Genomic DNA, 26,991 nt, shown 5'->3' with positions numbered 1-26,991 from the left:
ACTAGATAATGTATAAGCCTTGGGTATTGAAATGCATATGACAGTTTTATTTATTTTATTTGCAGTTGGTTTGCCAGGATAGTCCATTGGGCCAAATGAACCCATTTTCAATGGAGTCCTGGGGAGAAAAGCTCCAAAACTAAGTAGGTTATTAATAGATATACAAATTATACAATTACACAGAAGTTAATCATACAAGAAATAACAATTTGAAAATAATACAACTAGAGCGAGTACAATCTAGTGATTGAATTAATAGGTAATACAGACTAAAGGGAAATTTAGCACAAAAGCACTGAGAAATAACAACATATTTGGAAGCATTTCATGACAATATGGAGGAATAATAACATATTAGGAAGCAATGCACAAAAGTACTGAGAAGCAATAACGTATTAGGGAAGCAATACTTGGGAAGTGTGGCCTAGTATATTCTTTCTGATTATTGTAGGAATAATAATATGTATGAGTTAGGGTGGGTAATTAGGAAAGTTGCAGGAGGAAACAGAGGAAGAAAGAAGATGGAGTTTGCAAGTGTTATGTGGTGTGGGAGCAAGAGCATTCCCACTGGGATACTAGATGTGAGTGAAGAGATCTTTTAAATATAAAATGGTTGGGGTGGTGCGAATGGAAGGTGGTAGGGAGTTCCAAAGGCATGCAAGGCCATAAGACAGAAGATTTTTGCCCTGGGGACTAGTTGGTTTATATACTTCTAATAGATTTTGATTGTTGGACCTTAATACTCTTGCAGGAAGGTGCATTTTAAAGGCTGATGAAAGGGAGGGACAAAGGGAGGGGTTGAAAATGAGCTTATGTGCAAGATTTAGTTGAGTATATGTGAGATAACTGGGTAGCTCTAGCCATTTTAGTTTTTGGAGAGAGGAACAGTGGTGGGTGGAGGACTTGTGGTTGGTAGCGAACTTGGCAATTTTGTTGTAGCAAGAGGAAAGTTGTGTTTTAGAGAGGTCTGTAGATTAGTTAGGAGTGGAGCTCCATAGAGAAGGGAGGGGATAAGAAATGAGGTAGAGGGTGATTTTGGTAGCAGGTGTAAGGTAATGATTTTGTCGGTAAAGCATACCGGGTTTTCTTGATATTTAACTGTAGGTGGGAGTTGAATTTGAGCTGGTATCAATTTGGACCCCAAGTAACTTGGTCTCTGACACCAGTTCCAGGGGTAGATTATTTTGTCTAGAGATGTGGAATGTGTTTATATTGAAAGAAGTTGCCTTAGACGGGATGAATAACATTAATTTGGTTTTAGAGGCATTGAGTGCTAGGTGATTCCTTTTCATCCATTGCTCAGTTGTTGTAAAAGCATCTTGAGTCAGTTTTAGGAGTGAGGGATAGAGGTGGCAGCAGATAATAGCAGAATCATCGGCATATTGGATGATGTCTGAGAATGGGATAGAGTTGCGGAAATCATTTATACATATATTTAAGAGAAGGGGACTCAGTATAGAGCCCTGGGGTACCCCAGTAGGAGTATTTAGAAATGAGGAGGTGGCCTTTTTCCATTTGACTGCTTGAGATCTGTTAGATAAGTAGCTGGAGAACCAGTTCAAGGAGGAGGGAGATAGGTAAAGTTTAGTTAGTAGCAGGCTGTGAGAGTGTGTCAAAGGCCTTAGAGAGGTCGAGTAGTAGGGTAGAAACAATTTGGCCAGAGTCGCGGGCTTTATTTACAGTTTCAAGGAAGGAGAGGAGGCGGTCATAATGCTATGATGTGGTCTGACTCCATGTGTGGGAGTTAGTAGGTGATTATCTAAGAGATGTGGAAGGAGTTGTAGTTGGATACACTTTTCTAGGAGTTTAGAGATGGGGACAGAATAGCGATGGGGCGGAAATTAGTAACATTGTTGTTGTTGCCACCTTTTATGTAGAGGTATGATAAAGGCCCTTTTCCAGACTTGGGGTACTATACATTCTTGGATAGAGCAGTTGATTAAAATGCTAATAGGGTAAGCGATTGCTTCAGCAGCATTGCTAAGAAAGTAAGAAGGGATGTTATCAGGAGCATTGGTGCATGGCTTCAGTTTCATAAGGAATTTCTTTATAGTAGAAGTTGGGTATAGGTTTAAATGAGAAAAAAGGAGTGTGAAGAGGGAGAATTAGGGGCAGATGAAGCTGATGAAGTAGTAGGAGGAGTGGAGGGATGGGAGTTAGTAGATGGGAATGAGGAAGTAGTAGCAGTGTAGTGGTGTTAGAGAAAGATGGCGTTAATTTGGAAATGGATTCAATGAAAAGAGTTAAATTGGGTAGCCAAGTCTTGGTCAGGAGCGTTTGGGTCTGGGGTAGGGGTATCTGGTTTGCTGGGGTTAAGTAGAGTAGAGACACCTTTCCAAAATTTCTGAGGGTTTGATTTTATTATTTTGAAGTGTGGAAAAGTAGTTTTGTCGGTCTAAGATTATGAGCTTTTTTACCTTATTTCGAAGTATTTTATATTCATTGTAATAAAAGGACAGGATTACAGTATTTTCAGAAGCTCATTACATTTTATTGCAGACCAGTGTCTTATGGCAGTGTCTGTGTGTTAGTACACTTGTAGTTGGGTCAGGGTGGCTTTAATGGTATATGGTAAATAAGCATTGCTACCTTATTTAAAAGCCAAGCCCTGCAACAACTAGCTCCACACTGAAGTCAAAACACAATAGCTCTGGTGGGTAAATGTACTCTGTAGTAATCAAAAAAGGCAAATGTTTAAAATAACTACAGCTTATATGCAAACACAATAGGTAGTGATGAAACAATGCTCTGCTAAAAATGCTTTAATGCTCCACAATGCTGAGCTACAGATCAATTATCACTGGCTACCAGGATTTCACCCACTTCAGCTCAAGCACGGTGCCGTTCAGTGCAACCTTCCCAGAACTAATTTGTCTGACCAGAATTATTTGGTGTGTGTATAAGAGGGAGGTAGCATACCCCTCAGCTGTCCAGATTTTTGCCCCATATTCCTCCTAAAAAGGATTGAAGTTGCTAAATGAGACATTTCAGTTTTAGATGTCATGTCATTTAGAAAAATGCATACCAACACAAATATTGTTACTCTTGCAATTTTCTAAGTTTCTGAGAGCCATATTTATAATCTGTCCCTATTTATTTTAGGCTTTGTCCAGATTTCTTGCACTAAGGTTGAGGCCTTGAGGGTGTGGTATGTTTGTGAGAAAGTGAAATGCCCAAGTTAGAGTTAACAGGTGGAATTTTCAAGTGCATTTTCAAGGAACTGTGAGTTTTAAGGGAAGCTAAGTTCACTGCTGCTCATGCCAAGTCTATTTACAATGTGCAACTGTTTTGTTTAGCAAATGGTATCTCTATTGTGGTATAAAGTTTTAAAGCTATGTTAGTAGCACCACAAGTAGAATACTTGCATCTTAATGTAAAGGCTTGAGGTTCTATTCCTACAGCATATACATTTGTATGCTGCAGTCCTCAGGATGCCCTCCTTTGGATGAGATGCCTAATAACTATGAACCTGTTTTTCAGCTTGTCATCCATTTTCTATTGCAATATACCAGCTTACCATTTTTTTTAATTTAACATAGGCAATTTATTCTTTGACGGCAACAGGCACTGAATTTGTAGATGAAACACTGAAATATACAGTTGTTTTCTAGCAACAACATCTTCATTAGTTTCAGATATCTTTAATGTGGAATTATTCAGATTACTTTTACTTCAGCAGAGTCACTCAAACAAGTGCTGCTGTATAATACAAGGGATATAATTCAATTATATATTATAATTAATACAATCAGGTAAATCTAATAACTTTTGCATGGCCCTAACGGTGTGCAAGGAGCCTATTGCTTGAAAACAGTTCAAAGGTAAATAACCTGCCACTGGCCAGATGCATTTTCTTTGAATGTGGGTTTCAATGCTGTTTCATTGAATGTGAGTTTCAAAAGTAGAGAAGCTTTAATGCCAAGTCTGTTTTCATTGTAAGACCTTTGTTTAGGTTTAGTAAATGTCTCAGTGTTTGGGCTATAATGTTTGAAATAAAAGTTGTAAATGCCTATTGCTTGAAAACAGTTCAAAGGTAAATAACCTGCCACTGGCCAGATGCATTTTCTTTGAATGTGGGTTTCAATGCTGTTTCATTGAATGTGAGTTTCAAAAGTAGAGAAGCTTTAATGCCAAGTCTGTTTTCATTGTAAGACTATTGCTTTGTTTAGGTTTAGTAAATGTCTCAGTGTTTGGGCTATAATGTTTGAAATAAAAGTTGTAAATTAAATCCAACTGCCTGTAATCATTGTAGAACTAAAGCATAAAACAGTATGCACACAGATTTGAACGGTGTCTACAGTAAATGGGGAGAAATAGCCAAGTAATGGGACACTGGAATGGCTGTGTGGGCGGGGCTTGGGGTGGGTGGACTTGGGCGGGGCTGTGTTGGCAGGGGGCGGGGTGAGCTATGTGGGTGGGGCTCTGGGTTTGCACCCCCCTGCAAAAAATCCTGTGGGCTCCCTTGGTTACGGAGTATTGCTATTATAACATGATTATATGAGGATTCACTGAACAACAGCAGCACAAAAACACATGCAATAAAATGCTTGCAAAAATGCTGAAGTTTACAAAATATCTTAAATATCTTGGCTGTCATACAACTAACATAAAGGAATTATTGGCTGATAGTCAAGTACAATGATATCAAAGCATAAAACAATGCCATCATAAATCCAATACATCAAAAAAGTTAACAATAACAACAAACATATTTTTTCAAGAAGAGGAAGCACCATGCATCCCTTGTCAGGGCATCACCCCCACACCTCGAATATCTAAGTCGGAGATTTTGCAGCATTGGGGTAAGGGAAAAGTATCATTACCTTCAATAATCAAATAATTCAAGAGGCACAGAAGAAACTGGGGAAATTTTTAACAGCAGGATGATGATTCAAAGCAGTAAGGCAGAAAGACACAGTAATGTACAGATACAAACTATCTGTGAGAACTGCCAGTTATTAAGAAAGGAACAGCACACACCCTGCAGACAACCACAGGTGTTTATTATTTCCTCTGTTGATTCAGAACTGAGCATGATATGTTATTTAATGCAGAGCTGTCCAAATGCTCAACTTGCCATTGTGCATGAAAATTCTGAAAAAAAGTCAGCTTCAATGCAGGCAGTTTGATTTTATCACACTGCACATTACATTTCTTCTCATCAAATTTCAATATCTATCAAATTAAATGTAACAACCCAGTATCTCAGATGTCAATGACAAACACCGCCATTTTATCAGTATATATTGCTTCATACCAAGCAAATATGTTATCTTTTTAAGCTGGTGAGCATAATATTTGTACAAGTCTCCCAAATTTATAATGTCATAATTATATGATCTCAAATGAGCATTTGTCTGAAATAAATATTTTATGATAGGCAAACCACCACACCCCCACAATTGAAGCTGTGCCCCCATATCCCTGCTATTTATTCTAATCACCTCCAAGGTCTCCATACAACTACTTGTTTTTGTATGCAGATAAGCATGCTCACAACACACTCAAAAAAAGTATTTCTCTATCACTCCCCCTTGCCTGATTTTATAACAAGAAACTATCATTTTTAAACATAGAAATTCAAATTTGTTTCATTTAGAAATGTGAATCATAAAAAGAACAGATCCCAGTTGTACTCAATTATTTTCTTCCAAATATTGCCATATCATAAAAAGGAACAATCTTTTATATAGCTCAGTGCATCATTAAGAATTAAATAAGGCTACCGACTGAGGGATGAAACGTGACTCTGAAACCACTCTGATTGCTTAGGCAGTTACTACTATAAGATTAAAGTTTGTGGTTGCTTACTTAGCTCATAGCTTCTATGTGTTTGTGTTCTCTAATTGCTTTTTTTTTTTTTTTTAAGTTTGACTTCTTCAGTCATTTAGATGCCACCGAGGTTTGCTTCAACTCATGCATTAGGGGATATGGATTTAAAAAATACAATAATACTACACACAAGAACAAATATCCCAGACCACCCCATCAGTATTGCTATTGTATATATACCCTGGACAATAAGCAAGAATGAAAAATGGACAGAAAAAAATGTCCGACCAATTAAGAGAAAATAAGGCGTCAAAAATACTGTCACTAAGCCAGTTGGAACTCAATGGTCTGAACAAAAATTATGATTAAGTAAAGAAATTCACTGTTATTGATTGACATGAATTTTACTTGCACATTCTCAGGACATCCTACCTGACCAGTACAGCTTAGTAATAAATATGTAGGAAATAAATGAATCACACAGTAATGTATTTAAATAACTGTTGTCCCAATCGTCTGTCCCCAAAATATGGAAGACTGCTTTTTACGGTGTGGAACAAACTGGAAAAATGTGGAACACCTACTACCAGCTTCTTCTAGGAAGTTTACAGCATGGTTAGTAATGGATCCTTTCTACACAGAAAACATTATTTTGATGAATTAATATGATTGGTATTATTTACCATAGATATGTTTAATAAAAACAAGAAAAAATATAAGTTCTCCAATTAAAAAACATTAATGAATAAATATAAGTTTACTGGGACAACCAAAACCAATAAAAAAATCCTCCAAAGAGTAAAGAGCAGTCCATCACTAGTAGAAAAGCAGATCAGTTTTAAGATTCAAAGATTCAGAAGAAACTTTCTTGTCATTTAGGAAACACAGGTGCTACCCTAAATGAAATTTCGAGTGTCAGCTCTTTTACAGGGAAAGGCAAATACAAAAACACAAGGCATGATTGGTATTAAATAATAAACAATAACTGTAGTACAAAAGTTAATATCTGGGTAGCTGACGCACATGCTTGTACACTATTTATATACACTGGACAACACTGACTAATAGATGATTAACACATGAAAAGAAAGGTTTATTACAGAGGTGAGACTGGGTGATATTGCACATACGGAAGCGATTCGAATTGCAGTTGAATGAGAATATATTAATTTTAGAATGACTGTATGGAAAAAAGGAAAAAGAATGAGAGCATAACAATCTATTATAGTTTTGATACATCCAATATTTATGTCTGCATTAATGAGTCTTACTGCAGTTGGATAAAAACTGCTTATGAATCTGGATGTCCTGCAGCAGATACTCCATAAGCTTCTACCAGATGCAGGTTTAGTGAACCAACCATATGCTGGATGAGAAGTGTCACTCAGTATTTTGTGGGGCCTCTTTTTATATCTCATTTCAAAGAGCTCCTGTAACATAGGAAGACTAGTGCCCACAAACTTTTCTGCTGTTTTTATTGTTCTTTGCAGCTTCTTCCTTTCAGCCATTGTGCTGTTACTGAACCACACAGTGCAGTTGCTAGTGATAATGCTGACAATTGCTTGTCTATGCTTTCTATGAAGTGTAGTCACTGGTGGGCTTTTTAAATTAGTTGGCCTGTGTTTACACTCCAAGAAAGATTCTCTGATATATGTATCCCCAGGAATTTTGTAGTTTTGACTCTCACCACTTCTTTACCATTGATCTTGAGGGGCAGGTGTATGGCAGAGCTTTTTCTGAAGTCGATAATGATTTCTTTTGTTTTATTGATGTTCAGGTCCATATTATTGTTATTGCACCATTCAGTCAGGGAGTTGATCTCATTCCTGTACCCACTCTTAGGTTCATAGGTTCATAGGTTCATACTAGGCTATCTGCCCTAGGGCATTTATAAGCCTAGCCAGAATGTGTTTGGCTTTCGCCACCCATTTTAAATTTATTTTGCTATGCCCTTTTTCGAGGTTAGTATACTGTGCCTCTGTCTAACAGTGACACAGAAGTGATACCCGGGGTAACCCTACGATCTCCCATCCACTCATCAAGATTCCTCTTGAAGAGAGTCAATGAGGGACTCTGCCTAACCTGGACTGGGATTTTATTCCAGAGTGAAGGGAGCCTCTGGGTTATGAATCTGTCCCTCCAGCATGTCCTATTTATTTCAGTGCTGAGGTTCAAGTCTCGAGCGTAGCTCGATGGGATTCGGATTTTCTGAGGTGCAGCATGTCCATTAATTCCGGGTTGGACATGGCTTTATCGTCAGGCACAGATCGCCTCTGAACAGGCGGTATGCCACTGAGTAGAGCTGGAGTTTCTTTAGCGGGCAGCATATGGCATCTGTTTGAGCCCTTTGATCCTCTTGGTGAGGTACTTTTGGGGTCTTTCCAGTTGCTGCAGGTGTCTGGTAAGGTACATCCCAAAGGGGCATTGTACTCAATTATGGGCCTGATGAGGGATGAGTAAAGAGGCACGATGACCTCCTGATCTAGATGTGAATCCCTTCATGATTAGGTGGGCTATATAAAATGTTTTTCTAACCACTTTGGCCACGTGGTTGTCAAATGAGAGATTGCTATCAACTTGGGTCCCCAGGTCTCTAATTACTTCTTCTGTACTTAATGGATTACCACCTATGTGGTAATTTGTGGGCACTTTGTTTTTGCCATAGGGGATGACTATACACTTTTTGGCATTTAGCTTGAGGCCATGGCTCTGGCACCAGTTGTCTGTTTCTATGAGGCCCTTTTGGAGGATGCTTGTGTCGGCTGGAGAGTCGATTATGGCACCCAGTTTGCAGTCATCTGCGAACTTGGTCAGCCACAGTCCTTCCGTGTTGGCCTGTACTTCCAAGAAATATATACCGAACAAGAGAGGCCCCAGGACTGAGCCTTGTGGGACACCACTTGTAACTGGTTTGGAGTCTGACATGGCTGCAGCAATTCTAACCATGTGGGTTCTGTCCTTGAGCCAGTTTGCAATCCATCTAGTGACATAGGGGTTTATATTTAAGCTGGTGAGCTTATCTATAATGCCCGAGTGGGGTATTGTATCGAAGGCTTTTGCGAGGTCCAGGTAGGCTGTGTGGACCACCTTCCCCTCGTCAATGGCCTTGGTGACTGTTTCAAAGAAATCAACCAGGTTTAAGAGGCAGGATCTGCCCTTAACAAAGCCGAACTGGGTAGGATCCAGTGTCTGTAGGTCCCCAATATCTTTATTTATGAGGTCCATGATGATCCTTTCCATAGCTTTGCAGACCAAGCTAGTCAGGCTTATGGGGCGATAGTTTCCAGGATCCGTTGAGGCACCACCTTTATGGAGAGGGACCACTGTTGCTGTACGCCACTCTTTGGGCACATATCCTGCAGTAAGGCTGAGACTGAACAGTAGTTTTATGTTTGGGTTTAGCTCTTCTTGGAGTTCATGTAGGACGCAGCCCAGGACAATGTCTGGTCCCATTGATGCTGTGTTTTTGCTTTGGAGAGGGCGGCTCTTACCTGAGCATCTGAGATGTCAGGGGGGCAGCACTCTGCTGGGATAGATATTTGCCCTTTTGGTGGGGAGGGGGGGGAGAAGTTTGCGCTGAACCTGTCAGCTAGGATGTTGGCAATGTCTGTGGGTTCAGTGTATTTTTTGTCATTTTGGACTAATTCTGAGCATATCTGGGAATTACCACCCAGGTTCCTAACATAACTAAAGAAAGCCTTGCGATTATCCTTAGTGTCTTGTGCAATTTTTCTCTCGAAGCTGGCCTTAGACAATTTTATGAGTGCCCGTAGTTTTTTGCTAATTCTGATCAGTGATGCCTTCCCTTTTTGGGATTTTGCTCTATCATTTAGTAGCTTCCTCCTTCTATTGTATAGTTTGTTTATGGCTGGGGTCCACCAGACAGGGTGTCTGCCTTTGGAGGATTGGGTCTTGGTTTTATTTGGGATGGCATGATCCATGCATTCCTGAAGGTGTTCATAGAATGCGTTTATAAAGGATTCTGCGGTCTGGGCCGTATTTTCCACAGGCCCGGGGGCTTTGAAGGATTCCACCTCGGTTTTGAGGAGTGTGAAATTTGTTTTTGAGAAGTTTTTCACTGTAGTTTTCTGGGCAGGGGGTGGGGTCAGGATGTGAATATCCAGTGAGATTAGTTTATGGTCTGATCTTACCAGTGAGGGATACACTTCTGGTCTGGAGCATAGAATCCCCATGTTGGTGATGATCAGGTCCAGTATGTTTTCCCCTCTTGTGGGAGTGGTAACAAGTTGTTCCATAGCATTTGAGTTTATAAATTCTAGGAACCTTTGGGCTAGGGTGTTGGAGCTAGAGTAATGCTCCCAGTCTATGTTTGGGTAGTTGATGTCACCCACTATAATGGTGTTTGGAGAGACCTTCATATTTTCCAGTGTTCTCAGAAAGGCCGAGTGGGGTTCCTGGGTTTGGGAGGGTGGTCTGTAGCAGGCTATATACTGGAAGGCAGTTTTACCCATTGTTAGTTGCACATGGATAGTCTCTGATGCTTCGTGCTTTGCCACCAACCTGGAGGTGTGGGTATCTTTGATGAATATCGATACTCCCCCTCCTTTTGTGGTTCGGTCCAAGTTTTGGGGCCGAAAAGCATGGTATGAGGTATAACCTGGTAGTGCTGGGGTGCTCTCGGGAGCCCTGAAAAAGGTTTCTGTTACTGCACAGATATCGATGTTCTCCATGCTAAGGAGAGTTTTGAGTGTGTGCATCTTGAGGTTTAGACTTCTGGCGTTGAGTAGCATTACTCTTAGTTTCTTATCCCTTGTGATACCTATGGAGGTGGGTTTGTCTTTTGAGCCACTTATGAGTTCCACTACTGTCATCTGTGAATTTGATGATGTGGTTGTTGGTAGCTTTCACAGAGCAGTCATGGGTAAAGACTGTGAACAGTAGAGAACTCAGCACACAGTCCTGTGATACTCTGGTGTTGATTGTAATACTCCCTGAAGTGTTGTTACCAGCACAGGTCCTTTATGGTCTTCCAGTCAGGAAATTGAGGATCCAGTTGCATGGCCCTTTATTTATGCCAAGGGTGATTAGCTTTTCTATACATTGCATTAGAATCACTGTATTGATTGCCGAGCTGAAATCTATGAACAGCCTGACATAGTTGTTCTTCTCTTCAAGATGCTCCAATGTGAGGTGAAGTGCCACCGAAATGGCATCAGCAGTCAATCTGTTTGCCAGGTAGGCAAACTGCAGCAGATCAAAGGATGGGGATAGTACTGCAGTCAAATGCCTTTTAACCAGTCTTTTGAAGCATTTCATTATATTTTATGTAAGGGCCACTGGCCTGTGATCATTTAGGCAGGTGGGGGTTGGCTTTTTTGGGAAGAGGGATTATGATGGTAACTTTGAAGCACACTGGTACTTTTTCCTGGACAAATGAGGTATTGAAGATGTCCATCAAGATGGTGCTGAGTTGGTCTGCACAGCCTTTCAATACTTTCCCCAGAATGTTATCAGGACCAGCCACCTTCCAGGAGTTCACTTTAGTTAGTTGATTCCTTACATCAACAGCAATGAAGTTGTCTACTGCCTCCTTTTGGTCACTGAGAAGCTTTACAGCGTAAAGGTTGTTTTTCACTTCAAACCTGAAATAAAATGTGTTTAAACTGTCCAAAAATTCAGTGTTATCATCAGACTGAGCTGACTTGGTCTTGTAGTTAGTTAGCTGTTGAATACCATGACACATGCTTCTTGAGCCTTTTGCATCCTCAAAACATCCTTGTATCTTCTTTCCATACTCCCTCCTGGCCTCCTTAATACCCTTTTTAAATTTAGGCTTTGCCACACCTAGACCCTTCTTATCCTTTGCCCTGAAAGCAGTGTTTCTTGCCCTCAGTAACTCGTATAGCTTCCTGTTTAGCAATGCTATTTGGTTGGCTCTTACATTAATATTTCTGATGTTCATTACATATTCCACATGTTTGGACATGTAAGCCATAGTTGTCTCAGTATATTCATCTATGTTCACCAGATTGTACAGATTAATCACACACAGTTAAGTGCTTTGATCTAGAAGTATAGTACAGACTTCATCAGCACTATGTTTGGTAACAAAACCCTGCCTAAAATACATAGACATGTTAACCATGTCACACATTGTCCTATTCCGCATTAATAAATCAATTAGGCAAAAAGATATTACTTATTCCATGAAAAATATTAAAGATATGTAAAAGTTATACTCATTACAGGCATTCATCTGTTCAAACATTAACATAAATAGTATTTCAAAATGCCACACATAAAAGTTTTAGATAGAACAAAAACACTTTCTAATAAAAATTGTTCTGGTGGTAAAAATATGTGAAAATATGTTCATACTTAAAAATAAATATTTACAAAAATTAATAAAATATTTTTGATTAAGTAAACTAGATATATGAAAATTCATAAGGAATAATCTTCCATTTATTTAATACCTAAATGCTGACCACAATTTTAAATAGGCTTGACTGAAATAGTCTCACTGATGCTCAAATAGTAAGTAGTGTCCAGCCTAAGCTTCCAGAGTAACTCCCTATTCTCAGCACAGGTTTACAGGAGCAGTTTCTAGGATCCCTGTTCATTTTCTCCAGCACTCTAAACTGAAACTTCTTAAAGGCCTTAGATAGTAGGGAATGCCTATAAAGAACATTATTAATGTTTTTATTGTCAGTGTTATAAATATGCTCATATATTCTCTTCCATAATGTCCTAATAGTTTTTTCTACATAAAATGCATGATAGAAAGAACATAGGGCTATGTAAATCACCTCAGAGGTTTGACAGTTTCCCTTATGGGGTAAACCATTGACTTTGCTTTATTGGCCAAAGTACAGTAGTCATCTTGAAAAATATAAACACACTGATTCTAATTCCCACAAGGGTTTGTCTCGGTGGAATTAAACTGACCCCCAAATTTGTAACTGGCCATTTTGAAGTTGTTTTTTTAGATTCAAACCCCTTTTGTAAACAAATCTTGGGGAATTTTCCATTACTTCAGTTAACTCAGGATTCATTTAAGTATATTCAAATTATGAGAAATAATATTCAATACTGAACTAAGTTGGGATTGTACTCGACTAAGTCCCTTTCATATGGGTTATTTATCTTTTTATTTTTATTCATCTTATCACACATTTCCAAATGTGGGGTAAATTTCAAACCCCACTTTGAAGTTACTTCACGGGAGACCTCATTACGTAGTTGGTAAGGGTAACCACACTCCTAAACATATTCAGCATTTTGTCTATTTCAGTCAAAAAGTTGTCATATGTAGAAACCATCCTTGCTACCCTTCTTCACCAAACTTGTCTTTTGTCTCAGTGGATGGTAACTGGTGAAATATAAACAATGGGCCTTTACACTTTGGGAATTTTTTCCACTGGTTTTGGTTGCTATAGCAAACTTATTCTGGTTCTTTAACAAAAAAAAAAAAAAAAAAACTTTACAATGGATGTGTGACAGAGCCTTAAAATGAGGAGTAGGTGAAACATGGACTTTTTAAAACTCAAAATGTGAAACATTCCTCCATACCTTTCAACTCCTTTGCTCAAGAATTCAAGACAATACCAAAAAATTCTTGACGATACCAAAAAATAATGGGGGAGTGGCAAATTAGGGACTTTTTTTTAATATCACTGTAATTCACTGAATAAATTAATAGAACATCAGATTTTATATCAGCAATCGTTTTCTGAATGAGCTGCTTCAGTGGTATAGCGGGATAAAGCCCTGAATACAGCTGGCCCAGGTTCGATTAGCAGCTTAGCTAACTGGTGGACCGGCAGGGAAGGGAGTAGTGTGCCCATCCTAGGTGGGATGACGCTCACTGATATACTTCCTAAGGGGGGGTGTGGTCCAAAGTGGGGAGTTGCTCTCGCACATAAACAATGAGAGTGGTGGGTGGAGAAAAGGAAGGGAAGTGGGTGGGTCATTAAGAAAAGCATTTTCTGAACAGTAAGAAGTATTAATTTCTGCCATTACTGACCAAGTCTTAGTGATTTACCACAAACTAAAAATGTTTAGGAGGGACATAGTAAAAATATAAAGCAAAGAAAATAAAGGAGATATGTATCTGGTGTCCTCCCAGTATTTAAAAAATTCTCTGATACAGAAGACCATCCCTGAATATTGTGAGCATCTGCTCTTCTTAAAACCCCAGGTAAGCAATGAGATTGGTTGTTCACAGCTAAAAATCTCTAGTATTTACCTCATGTTCATTCACTAATTACTGGTCTCATCCTAATCAGAATTATAGTGCAACCCTGTTTAAGACAAACCTGTAACAGAAGAATGAACAGTCTTTTTTCACATCTTTTTCCCACAATTAAGTGCAGCTGTTAAGGAGCTCTCTACACTGGCACTTAATAACAGCTATGATTTCAGTTAGCAGTAGCCTAAAATCACTAAAGTCTTAGGGGGCACTATAAACACTACTGAGGAGCTCTTGATCTGTAACAAATGTCTGTTTAACCGATTATGACTTAGAAATATGAGCCTTAATAAGGACGAATGTCAGATTTTTGTTAACAGCTTCAAATATATGAGACATTTTCTAATGAATAAAGGAATACAAGCAGATCCAGAGGTGGTTAAGGACAGTGGTTCATATCAGATGACCTAGGAACCTAGGAACCATGTGACAAACAGTTACTCTTGAAAGTTTTGTGCATGATACAGTACCTGTCAAAGTTTATTCTGACTTTGTCTGAACTAACTATGCTTTGCAAACAATGCTTAGAGAAGGATGTAATAAAGCACTGGGATGAACTACATTATGTCATTTTTCTGTTTTTTTTTTTATGATATTAGTAACAGAAGCTCCACCACTGCATTATTATGATGTCACAAAACCTGTAGCATTGCAGCTTGATGCCAGCCAGTTTAGAGGCAGTGATGTTACAGGAGGTTGAGCTTGTGGGATGAGTCCAGAATTATAGTAGATGCCCAGAAACAAAATAAAAGTGTCTCTTTGTGGATGGCTGTGAAAAATGTTACAAATATATTTAGGGTAGACAGATCAATGTTAAAACTGATCACAATCAGTTGAAACGTATTGATTACAAATTACTGCATAAAGCTGCACTAAGACTTCAAAAAATGCTACTGTCACTATCACGGTTTGACTGAGCATAGGTCAAAGAAAGTAAAGAAAATCTATTTAATCAGGATATGGACATCACTTCTGAAGTCCCAAATTTTCTAGTGTCTTCAGGAAAAAAATCCTGAATTTCTTCAGCATATTGAAAATGATTTAGAGTTTTACTTGTGACAGGTGAGGTAATCAAAAGAAAAATGTTCCAATATCTATACAAGTCTACTGTAGAAACACTTTCACCTACATGAATGCTGACTAGAGGAAAACAAGAACAAAGCAGCCAGCATTTTATTTTAAAATGCCAAATGTCCAGTTTGCATGATAAAAAATTCAGCAGAAACAGCAATAATAGTGGGTCTATATTATTTCAGGGAATGCTTAAAATAGCGAACACTGTTTAATCGATCCAATAAAGTTGAAATCCCTAAATCCCAAACACAAAATAAAGTGGGGGGTTTCGCCACCCACACACCCCCCTACTTAAATATACCAACTGCTGGATCGGAGGAAATGGCAAAGTCCCGAACATGGCCCAGTGATTTTTTTCCCTGGGAAAAAAATCACTGTTCCTTGTTTTCAGGATTTAGAAATTTCGACTTTATTGGGTCGATTAAAAAGCGTTCACTATCATAAGCATTCACTGAAATAATATAGACGCATAATAGCATGATATATCAGTTAAGTAACTTTTGCTAAGACCTGGAGAGAGTGAATTCAAAATTAATTTCATACAGACTGGCAACAAGAGGAAGCAGCTGTAAACAGACAAGAAACACACCAAAGTCATGCATTGCCAAGAAAAATGGTCTAACTTTGAGAAATGATGAAAAACACTTGTACAAGTCTGGTTTGTTCTCATGCCAGTTCAGTTAATTGACTAAGAAACTACCAGTAAAGGATGCTTTAAGCCAGGAGGTGTTGCAACTACCCCAACCACTATCCCGGAATGTGTTCGATAACGGTATCCTAACAGTGACCATGTCCTTGCCAATTCCTCATTTGACAGACTTGAAGATGATAATTTGACCTGTTACTGGACATGACCACCACCAAAGCTTAGGTGACTATATCATCATATACAAGAACTGTGAAACATATAGATATGATAGAGGTATTAGAAAACCATCCAATGGAAGGATTTTGTTCCATGTTATGATAGGAAGGACACAGTAATAATGTTGCTACTAAATTACAGTGCTTGTTTCAAACATATTTACATTTATATTGCTATACAATTTTTTTCAATGTATCAGCCTCAGAAATGATTTATAGATATGATGTCATGTGATGTCACTGGCCTATAAAATAGGTTATATGTATATAGATAAATATAGTTATATCTAATATATATATATATATATATATATATATATATATATATATATATATATACATATACACACACACACACACACACACACACACACACACACATACATATATATATATTAGATATAAATATATCTAAGTGTGTGTGTGTGTGTGTGTGTGTGTGTGTGTGTGTGTGTGTATGTAGAGGTTTACCATGAAAAACTCTGCTCTAAGGGCTGAGTCTAGTGTGTGAATCCTGCACATTGACAGTCGGAATGAGCCTGCCCCCCTTCTGGACCCATGTTAGCACTTGTTGCTTGGTCTGGAGCAGTAGGGAGTTTCAGTGTTGGAGAGGCGAGATTTTTTTTAATAGTAAACCACACACACACACACACACACACACACACACACACACACACACACACACACACACACACACACACACACACACACACACACACACACACACACACACACACACACACACACATACACACACACACACACACACACACACATACACACACACACATATAGTTTCTGAAAACTCGAACATCAAGAAGAAAACATAAACATCTACCTTTTTTATGTTTTTGCAGAGGACAAGCCCCCACTCCTGCATCCCACACAGGGTCTATACTGGATGCTCAAACTTTCAAAAGTTCAAGTTGTCATATGGTCGACACCATATGGTCAAACTTTTGAAAGTTCGAATGTTTTAACGGAGATCTCCGTACAGCACGGAATGGGAAGATTTCCCTTTTCTGCACTGTAGTGTGATCTCGGAGTTGGTATAATTAAAGAGAGGGGTGTGGAGGGTGCAGGTATGCTTACACCCCCTGCTTAAAATGTTCAGGTAGATTATTTGTATAGTTTATTTATTTATTTTTTTTGGATGTTCGAACTTTTAAAAGTTTGATCATTCAGTATAGATCCTCCCACATACCCTCTGCAAATTATATATACTAGAGTACTAGAGAACGCACTACAGTGAGTAAAAGGATAAATTTCCCAATCCGCATTGTACAACGATTTCCATTCAAAAAGCTTCAAATTCTCAAAAACTCAATCATATGAATTGTGAGTTTCTGAAAATTTGATTAACTGATAGGGACCCATATATATATCTACAGTATATGTATACACACACATATATATATATATATATATATATATATATATATATATATATATATATATATATATATATATATATATATATATATATATATGTTATAGGTTCATAGGTAGGTACTAGGCTATTGGCCCTAGGGCCTATACAAGCCTAGCCAAAAATGTACCCTGGCTTTCGCCACCAAAAAAAATTATTTTCCTGTGCCCCTGTCAAGCAGAACCACAGAAGTGATCCCCGGGGTGAATTTCATATTACCCATCCAATCGTCAAGATTTTTCTTGAAGAGTGCTAATGAGGAGCTCTGTTTGACATAGGTAGGTAGTCTGTTCCAGAATATGGGAAGTCTCTGGGACAGGAATCTATCCCTCCATCATGTTCTGTTTATTGTGGTGACAAGGTTTAGGTCCCTAGAGCATGTAACTAAGAGGGATTGGGATTTCTTTAAGTGGAGCATGTCCAACAGCTCTGGGTTTGATATTGCTTTGTATGTTAGGCAGAGATCGCCTCTGAGTAGGCGATATGTGACAGAGTAAAGCTGGAGTTTTTTGAGACGGTCTGCGTAAGGCATCTGATTGAGGCCAGTAATCCTCTTTGTGAGGTATTTTTGTGGCCTTTCCAGTTGTTGTAGATGTCTTGTGAGGTACATACCAAAAGGGGCGTTGTACTCTATAATGGGTCTAATGAGTGATGAGTAGAGGGGAACAATGACCTCTTTTTTTCTGGATGAGAAACCTTTTGTGATGAGGTGTGCCATGTAGAAGGATTTCCTGACCACTTTGGCAATGTGATTATCAAAGGAGAGACTACTGTCCACCTGTGTCCCAAGGTCTCTTATCACACTTTCAGTGGTAAGTAGACTACCGCATATATGGTAGTTCATGGGTACAGAATTTTTACCAAAGGGGATGACAATGCACTTTTTGGCATTGAGCTTGAGACCATGTCTTTGACACCAGGCATCTGTCTCAGTGAGTCCCTTTTTTAGGATGTCCACATCGTTAGGAGTTTCAATTATGCCTCCTAGTTTGCAGTCATCTGTGAATTTATGTGTGATAACAGTGCTACAGCTGGCCCCATAGTACCTACATCAGACCCCTACCCTGCTGTCTCAGCAGGAGAGCCAGATTCTGCACCCCCACCTTCAAACCCCGAACCTGGCAGCCTGGCTAATTACCTAATCTCTCCATTATCATCCCTCAGTAAACAAGTGTTGGATGTCATTTTGGAGGCAAGGAGGCCTAGTACTAGAAAATCTTATACTGAAAAATGGAAGATTCTGTGCCTGGAACCAAACTCAAGGGGTGGCCACAACAGCGCCCAATTTACCTCATATTCTTCAATACTTAACTGAGATGCTTCACAAGGGCCTTTCCTTTTCCTCCATCAAAATTCACACCTCAGCCATTTCAGCCCATTACAACACAGAACCACCCTTCTTTTCTCACTCATTGCTCAAGTAGTTCCTCAGAGGGGCCAAAAACTTGACCACCCAGGAGAGCCCCATCTCCAGCCTGGGACCTTAATTTTGTATTGGAAACACTCACTCTTCCCCCTTTTGAGCCACTGCAACTGCAGAGTTAAAATTCCTTTCTTGGAAAACAGCTTTCCTTTTAGCAGTCACTTCAGCAAGAAGGGTATCTGAATTACAGGCCCTTATGGCAGTGGAGCCTTTCATCATCTTTCACACGGACACGGTGTCCCTCAGGACCAATCCCTTTTTCATGCCCAAGGTGGTATCCAGTGTGGCTCTTCATCAGTCCTTTCATTTGCCAGCCTTCTTTTCTAGGCCACAGAACAAAGGGGAACGGATATTGCACTCCTTAGATGTGCACAGACAACTTAGATTTTACTTGGACAGGACTAAACCTCAAAGGAAATCTGAACTGCTGGTGGCATTTGCTGCAGGGGCAGAGGGGAAGGCTATTTCAAAGCAAACAATTTCTAAATCTATCCGTACTACCTCTAACCATTTTATGTTCAAAAAATCTCTTCATTCACATCTACTTTCCCAGTGGGAATGCTCTTGCTCCCACCCTACTTAACTACACTGAACATCCCCATTTCCTCCTACTCCTGCTTATACCCTTGATTTCTCTCTCTCATTATCCATAACTCTTACATTCCTATTATTACCATAGAATGTGTAAGAATACTCTACACTCTACCTCTCACATGGAGAACTCTCTTTATGAAATAACATTAGTAGAATTTTGAATTTATGTATAATCCTTTTAATCTGCTATCAGTTTTAACACTGTTAAATTAATTGTAATTGTTGTGCATTGCATTTGTATTTGTCTACTTGAGATTTTTTATAATGTTTAAGTATGTCTAATACCTACTGTAATCTATATTGTCTGGAGATTTCCTCCCCAGGACTCCATTGAAAACGGGTTCATTTTGGCCCAATGGACTATTCTGGTAAACCAACTGCAAATAAAATAAAATAAAAAAATAAAAAAATAGTTAGCCAAAGACCTTCTGTGTTAGCCTGTACTTCAGAGAAGTAGATACCAAACAGGAGAGGACCCAGGACTGAACCCTGTGGTACTCCACTTGTCACTGGTCTGAAGTCTGATTTGGAGTCTGCTACTTTCACAGTGTGGGCTCTTTCTGTAAGCCAATTGGCAACCCATCTTGTGACATAGGGATTTTATACCTAGTTTAGTGAGTTTATCTATAATTCCAGAGTGGGGGATGGTGTTGAATGCCTTGGCGAGATCTAGATAGGCTGTGTGAACCACCTTACCCTTATCTATGGCTTTGGTGACTACTTCAAAGAAGTCTATCAGGTTTAGGAGACATGATCTGCCTTTTACAAACCCAAACTGTGTGGGGTACAGGGTTTGGAGATCTCCAATGTCTTTGTTTATGAGTTCCATGATAATACGTTCCATGGCCTTGCAGACGAGGCTCGTCAGGCTAATAGGGCGTATATATATATATATATATATATATATATATATATATATATATATCCATGGGTCCACTTCATAATTTCGAAAGATCACAATCTCAAATTCATAATATCGAACCCAGAATCTTGAGGTGTGAAATCTTGAAATTCATCATCGGCTGTTCCCGTTAGGGGTCACCACAGTGGATCATCTGTTTCCATTTCTTCCTGTCCTCTGCATCATGCTCTTTCACACCACCCGCCTTCATGTCCTCTCTCACCACATCCATAAACCTTATTTTAGGCCTTCCTCATTTCCTCTTACCTGGCAGCTCCATCCTTAGCATCCTTTTCCCAATATACCCAGCATCCCTCCTCAGCACATGTCCAAACCAACACAATCTCGCCTCTCTTGCTTTGTCTCCAAACTGTCTAATCTGAGCTGACCCTCTAATATACTGATTCCTAATCCTGTCCATCCTAGTCACACCCAGTGCAAATCTTAACATCTTTACTCTGCCACATCCAGCTCTGACTCCTGCCTTTTTGTCAATGCCACCATCTCCAACCCATATAACATAGCTGGTCTCACTACCCTCTTGTAGACCTTCCCTTTCACTCTTACTGGTACCCGTCTGTCACAAATCACTCCTGACACTCTTCTCCACCCATTCCAACTTGCCTGTACTCTCTTCTTCACCTCTCTTCCACACTCACCATTACTCTGAACTGTTGATCCCAAGTACTTAAACTCATGCACCTTTACCAACTCTTCTCCCTGCATCCTCACCATTCCTCTACCCTCCCTCTCATTTACACACATATATTCTGTTTTAGCCCTGCTGACCTTCATTCCTCTCCTCTCTAAAGCATATCTCCACCTCTGCAGGGTCTCCTCAACCTGGTCCCTACTCTCACTACATATCACAATGCCATCTGCAAACATTATAGTCCATGGGGCCTCCTGTCTGATCTCATCTGTCAACCTGTCCGTCACCACTGCAAATAACAAAGGGCTCAGAGCTGATCCTTGATGTAATCCCACCTCCACCTTAAACATATCTGTCACTCCCACCGCAGTCCTCACCAATGTCACACTACCCTTGTACATATCCTGTACCACTCTTACATACTTCTCTGCCACTCCCGACTTCCTCATACAATACCACAACTCCTCTCTAGGCACCCTGTCATATGCTTTCTCTAAGTCCACAAAGACACAATGCAACTCCTTCTGACCTTCTCTGTATTTCTCCAACAACACTTGCAGAGCAAACATTGCATCTGTGGTGCTCTTTCCTGGTATGAAACCATACTGCTGATCACTAATCACAAACTCCCTTCTTAATCTTGCTTCCACTACTCTTTCCCATAACTTCAAGCTGTGACTGATCAATTTTATCCCTCTGTAGTTACTGCAGCTCTGCACATCACCCTTATTCTTAAAGATAGGTACCAAAACACTTTTCCTGCACTCCTCAGGCAACCTCTGACTTTCCAAAATTTCATTAAACAATCTGGTTAAAAATTTCACTGCCATTTCTCCTAAGCACCTCCATGCTTCCACTGGTATGTCATCTGGGCCAACAGCCTTTCCATTCTTCATCCACTTCGTAGCTGTCCTTACTTCCTCCTTGCTAATCTGTTTTACTTCCTGATTTACTATCCCCACATCATCCAACCTTCTCTCGCTCTCATTCTCTTCATTCATCAGCCCTTCAATATATAGGTTCAGAAACTTGAAATTCATATGGTAGAACCATATGATCGAGTTTCTGAAAACTTGAACATTAAAAAAAAACATAAACATCTACCTTTTTTATGTTTTTCCAGGTGACAAGCCCCCACCCCTGTGCCCCCCCACACCCCCTGCAACTTAAATATACTAACTCTGTGATCACGCTACAGTGAAGAGTATGGTAATGTTTCCATTCCGCACTGTATAGCGATGTATATTACCGTTCTCTTCACTGTACAGCAACCTCAGAGTTAGTGTATTTAGGTTACAGGGGGTCTGGTAGGTGCAGGGGGACTTGCCCCCCAGCCAAAACATGGTTTTAGCAGTTGTCATTTTTTTTTTTTTTTTTTTTATTATTTCTTAATTTCGAGATTTCACAACCTCGAAATTCTGGGTTCGATATTATGAATCCTGAGATTGTGATCTTTCGAAATTAAGAAGTGGACCCATGTGTGTATATATATATATATATATATATATATATATATATATATGTGTGTGTGTGTGTGTGTGTGTGTGTCCCTATCAGAGACACACACACATATAGGTAAATCGATTATGGTCTACTTCTAAATTTTGATGTTTCAAAACTTATGGTTGAGACAATAAGATCGAAGTTTTGAAACTTCAAACCATTTAAATAGAGATCGCTGTACAGCTCGGCACAGTATTGTAGATCAGTGTGCATATCTCTTTAAGAAACCTCCTGTGGGCATGTACTAACTGTATTAATTACTGAGCACGTGCAGGAACAGAGTGCTGTGTCATATTAAAAAGTAGCACTTCCCAACTTTCCATTTTTTCCAAACCAGTAGCAAAAACCAGAAAAAAGGAAGGCAGGATCGAGCAAACACTGTTTAACAGCAAAAAAGTAGTAGGAGATTAAAAGAAAGAACCAGTAGCAAAAAACAGTTAAAAGGAAGGCAAGATTGAACAAACACTGGTTAACAGCAAAAACAGTAGTAGGAGATTAAAAGAAAGAATAACTGTTTCTGATATAAAAAGGAAGATTAGGACCAATGCTCCGGCAAAGCACTGTTTAGAGAAAGCATTAGACCATACTTTTGGATATAAGGTTGTTCAAGTAGTGTATCCAAATGTTAGGGGTGGTGATTTTAAAAATAGGTTGGAAGTTGGAGAATACAGATGGGTCTTGAAGCTTAACGCAGGTAAGGATCCAGGGCTTAATGTGGCAGTTAGTATTAAACCTGTTCTAAAGGAAAAGCAGCTGAGAATATAAAGTAATATGAGCTACCATGTTAAATAAGTGGTGTAGTGGTAGAACTCTTATTTGTCATGCAGGTGATTTGGGTTTGATTCCCAGTCAATGCTTGTAAAAAGCTGTGTTTTGCTTTTTTCTTCGCATTACTTATTTAATTCAATTAATGTCTTAATTAATGTTTTATTTTGATAGGATGGCTGTGTCATGTGTTTTATATAAAAGAGCTAAGTGTTTAATTGCTTTTATTCATTGTACTGAAGAAGGGCTGTTCTAACCTGAAAACTTTGCATGCTTTTGCCTTTGTGATTTTGCTGGATATTAAATTTGCTTCTTGACCTAGCTGGTTTGGCTTTTTTCTTTTTGTAATAGTACAAAACCATATCAACAGAAAGAACCACTTCAGGTGAACCAGATGTGTGGATTTCCATGTACGACCCCACACAAAGTTATTTCTAACAATGGCACATAGTTTACAAGCCAAGAGTTCAAAAGATTTGTCAAAGAGTGGGACTTTACTCATATCATGAGTAGCCCAGAGTATCCTCAGTTAAATGGTTTGGCAGAACACACAGTTCAAAGGGCAACGCAGTTACCAGAGAAGTCAAAACAAGAAAGTAGTGGTGTTTTCCTATATCTCTTGAATCTCAGAAACATTCATCATGATAACCATCTTGGTTCACCTACTCAGAAACTTCTGTCGAGACAAACTAGAACCATATTCCTGTTTGCACTTATTTTTAAAATCGTTTTTTTCTCAAAACTTGCATTTTATCTGTCTTTGGCCTAGCACTCTTGTGTGGGGTCATTTATTGCACTGTTATAACTTGTTGATACTTGTGAACCTCTGCTATCTCTGAAAAAAACAAAAAAACAAAAAAAATCTTGCTTTTTTCCCACTTTTCTGAGATTTAAAAAAGTTCAGTTACAGGCTTGCTGTCCTTGAACTGTTTGTAAGTTTCTTGGAGGCCATTTTTTTGCTTGGGCTAAAGGGAAGTCTCTCTGTTGATCAGTGGCAGTGAAAAACATTGAGCAGACTGCCTGCCCCTGTGGGAGTGGTTACTGACTTGAAACTGTAGTTTTATTGGCCATTTTGGGTCAATTCCAAACTCCTTCATCTTCCTCTCTTAAAACCCTCTTTTGCGTGGTTTTACGTGTTTTTGTGCATAGCGCAACAGTGGGCACAGCCGCCTAATTGGGTTTAAACTATTCCTGGCTCCACAAAGTCTGCTCTTCCCTTTTTCCCTTAGAACTGCTCTATCTCTCAATTTAAACACCATATTCTCATTCTAAGGCCCTTCACTGGTCCAATTAAGTAATCCTACAAGTTAGCACTATTAAACCATAAGCACTACTTACTCTTATACTCTCTACAATTACCCTGTCCTCTATTGGTCCATCTTAAATTCAGTTTCCCTATATTACTCTAGCATGTCCTAAGATCAGTCAATGGTTTCCTCTCCAGTCCAGCTGGTGAATCTGGGAATTTTGAGGCAATGTTACAACTGTCTCGTGTACACGGACAACCCTCTCCTCCTCCAAACAGGTTCAAATATATGTGAGAGATGCAACTATTTAGACAAACTGGAGGCTGAGCTCTCTCATCTCAAAAGTGGTGTAACCAGTCAAGAGGAGAAGGTAACCTCACACAACACAATTCCAGTATTACATAGTCCCACCACATCAGCGAACCAAACACATAAATACACAAAAACATACTTGGATGCTCTAAATAAAAATCTACCTAAGCAACAGAGACCTCCAAAGCAGACATCCAAGCAAACGCTACCTCAAAACAAAACATGCACAACACATAGCCCACTAAGTCAGTGTGCCAAGCAGCCACAGCCCTTAAGGCTGAATAACACACCTGATACTCTTGTAATAGGTGACTCTATTGTCAGACACACTGACGTCCCACTCACCAGGCTGAATAAAGAGAAGGTCATGGTGAGCTGCCTGTCGGGTTCTAGGATCCGCCACATAATGCAAGCACTCAGGTCACTCCATAGCAAATACAAATATGACTCAGTCATTGTTCATGCTGGTGTGAATGACCTGAGACGTACCTCCCTGGACTACATGAAAAGAGACATAGAGGAGCTCTCTGATCATGTAGCCCAGGCTGGTATGACCCTGACCTTGAGCAGCATCTTACCCTCACCTAGAATGATGCCACAGTACAAAGACAAAATGATCGATTTTAACAATTGGCTAAAATTTTGGTGTCATTCAAAGGGGATCCAGTGTCTGTCAGCCTGGGATGACATGCTTGACAAGCCACATTGCTTTGCTAGGGACGGCTTGCACCTGTCACCACTGGGCTTTCGGATATTGGCAAAGGCTCTTGCCACCCCCATAGTGCCTTTGTTAGGCAAGGCTCAAAAGTCAAACCCACCCCCATAGACAGCACAAGGAACAAGAAACTAAGGGTAATGCTGCTTAACGCCAGAAGTCTTAACCTCAAGATGCATGCACTCGAAGCTCTCCTCAGTATGGAGAACATCGATATCTGTGCAGTGACAGAAACCTGGTTCAAGGCTCGAGAGAGCACCCCAGCACTACCAGGCTATACCTCATATCATGCTTTTTGGCCCCAAAACCCGGACCAAACCACAAAAGGAGGGGGAGTTTCCATATTTATCAAGGATATCCACACCTCCAGGTTAGTGGCATTGCATGAAGTATTGGAGACCATCCATGTGCAACTAACAGTAGGCAAGACTGCTTTTCAGTTTATAGCATCCTACAGACCACCCTCTCAAAGTCAGGAATCCCACTCGGCTTTCCTGAAAACATTGGAGAACATGAAGATCTCTCCGAACACCATTATATTGGGTGACTTCAACTACCCAAACATTGACTGGGAGCACTACTCAAGCCCCAGCAACTTAGCCCAAAGGTTCCTGGAAATTATAAACTCAAATGCTATGGAACAACTAGTCATCACTCCCACAAGTGGGGACAACATACTAGACCTGATCATTACCAACATGGGGACTCTATGCTCCACACCAGAAGTATATCGCTCATTGGTAAGATCAGACCATAAATTAATTTCACTGGATGTCCACATCCCGACCCCACCCCCAGCCCAGAAAACCACAGTGAAAAACTTCTCAAAAGCGAACTTCTCACTTCTCAAAACTGGAGTGGAATCCTTCAAGGCCCCAGGGCCAGTGGAAACTATGGCCCAAACTGCAGAATCCTATATAAATGCATTCTACGGACATCTCCAGGAATGCATGGATCATGCTATCCCAAACAAAACCAAGACCCAATCATCCAAAGGCAGGCGTCCAGTCTGGTGGACCCCTGTCATAAATAAACTGTACAACAGAAGGAGGAAGCTACTACATGATAGAGCAAAATCCCTATTTGGAAAGGCATCTCTGATCAGTACTAGCAAAAAATTACGATCCCTCATAAAATCCTCCAAGGCCAGCTTCGAGAGAAAAATTGCACAGAACACCAAAGACAATCATAAGGCTTTTTTTGGTTATGTTAGGAACCTGGGATGCAACTCCCAGACTTGTTCTGAGTTGATTCTAAATGACAAAAAATACACTGAACCCACAGACATCGCCAATATCCTGGCAGACAGGTTCAGTGCAAACTTCTCCACCCCCTCCCCCCCAAAAGAGCAAGTATCTATTCTGGCAGAGGGCTGCCTCCCAAACATCTCTGATGCTCAGGTGAAGGCTGCCCTCTCCAAAGCAAAAAACACTGCTTCCATGGGACCAGATGGCATCCCAGGTTGCGTCCTACATGAACTCCAAGAGGAACTAATCCCTCAAATAAAACAGCTATACAATCTCAGCCT

This window comes from Protopterus annectens, chromosome 6.part0 (genome assembly GCF_019279795.1).
Source record: "Protopterus annectens isolate FY-2018-M chromosome 6.part0, PAN1.0, whole genome shotgun sequence".
In the NCBI taxonomy this organism is placed as follows: domain Eukaryota; kingdom Metazoa; phylum Chordata; order Ceratodontiformes; family Protopteridae; genus Protopterus; species Protopterus annectens.
Note: the sequence above shows the minus strand (reverse complement) of the source record.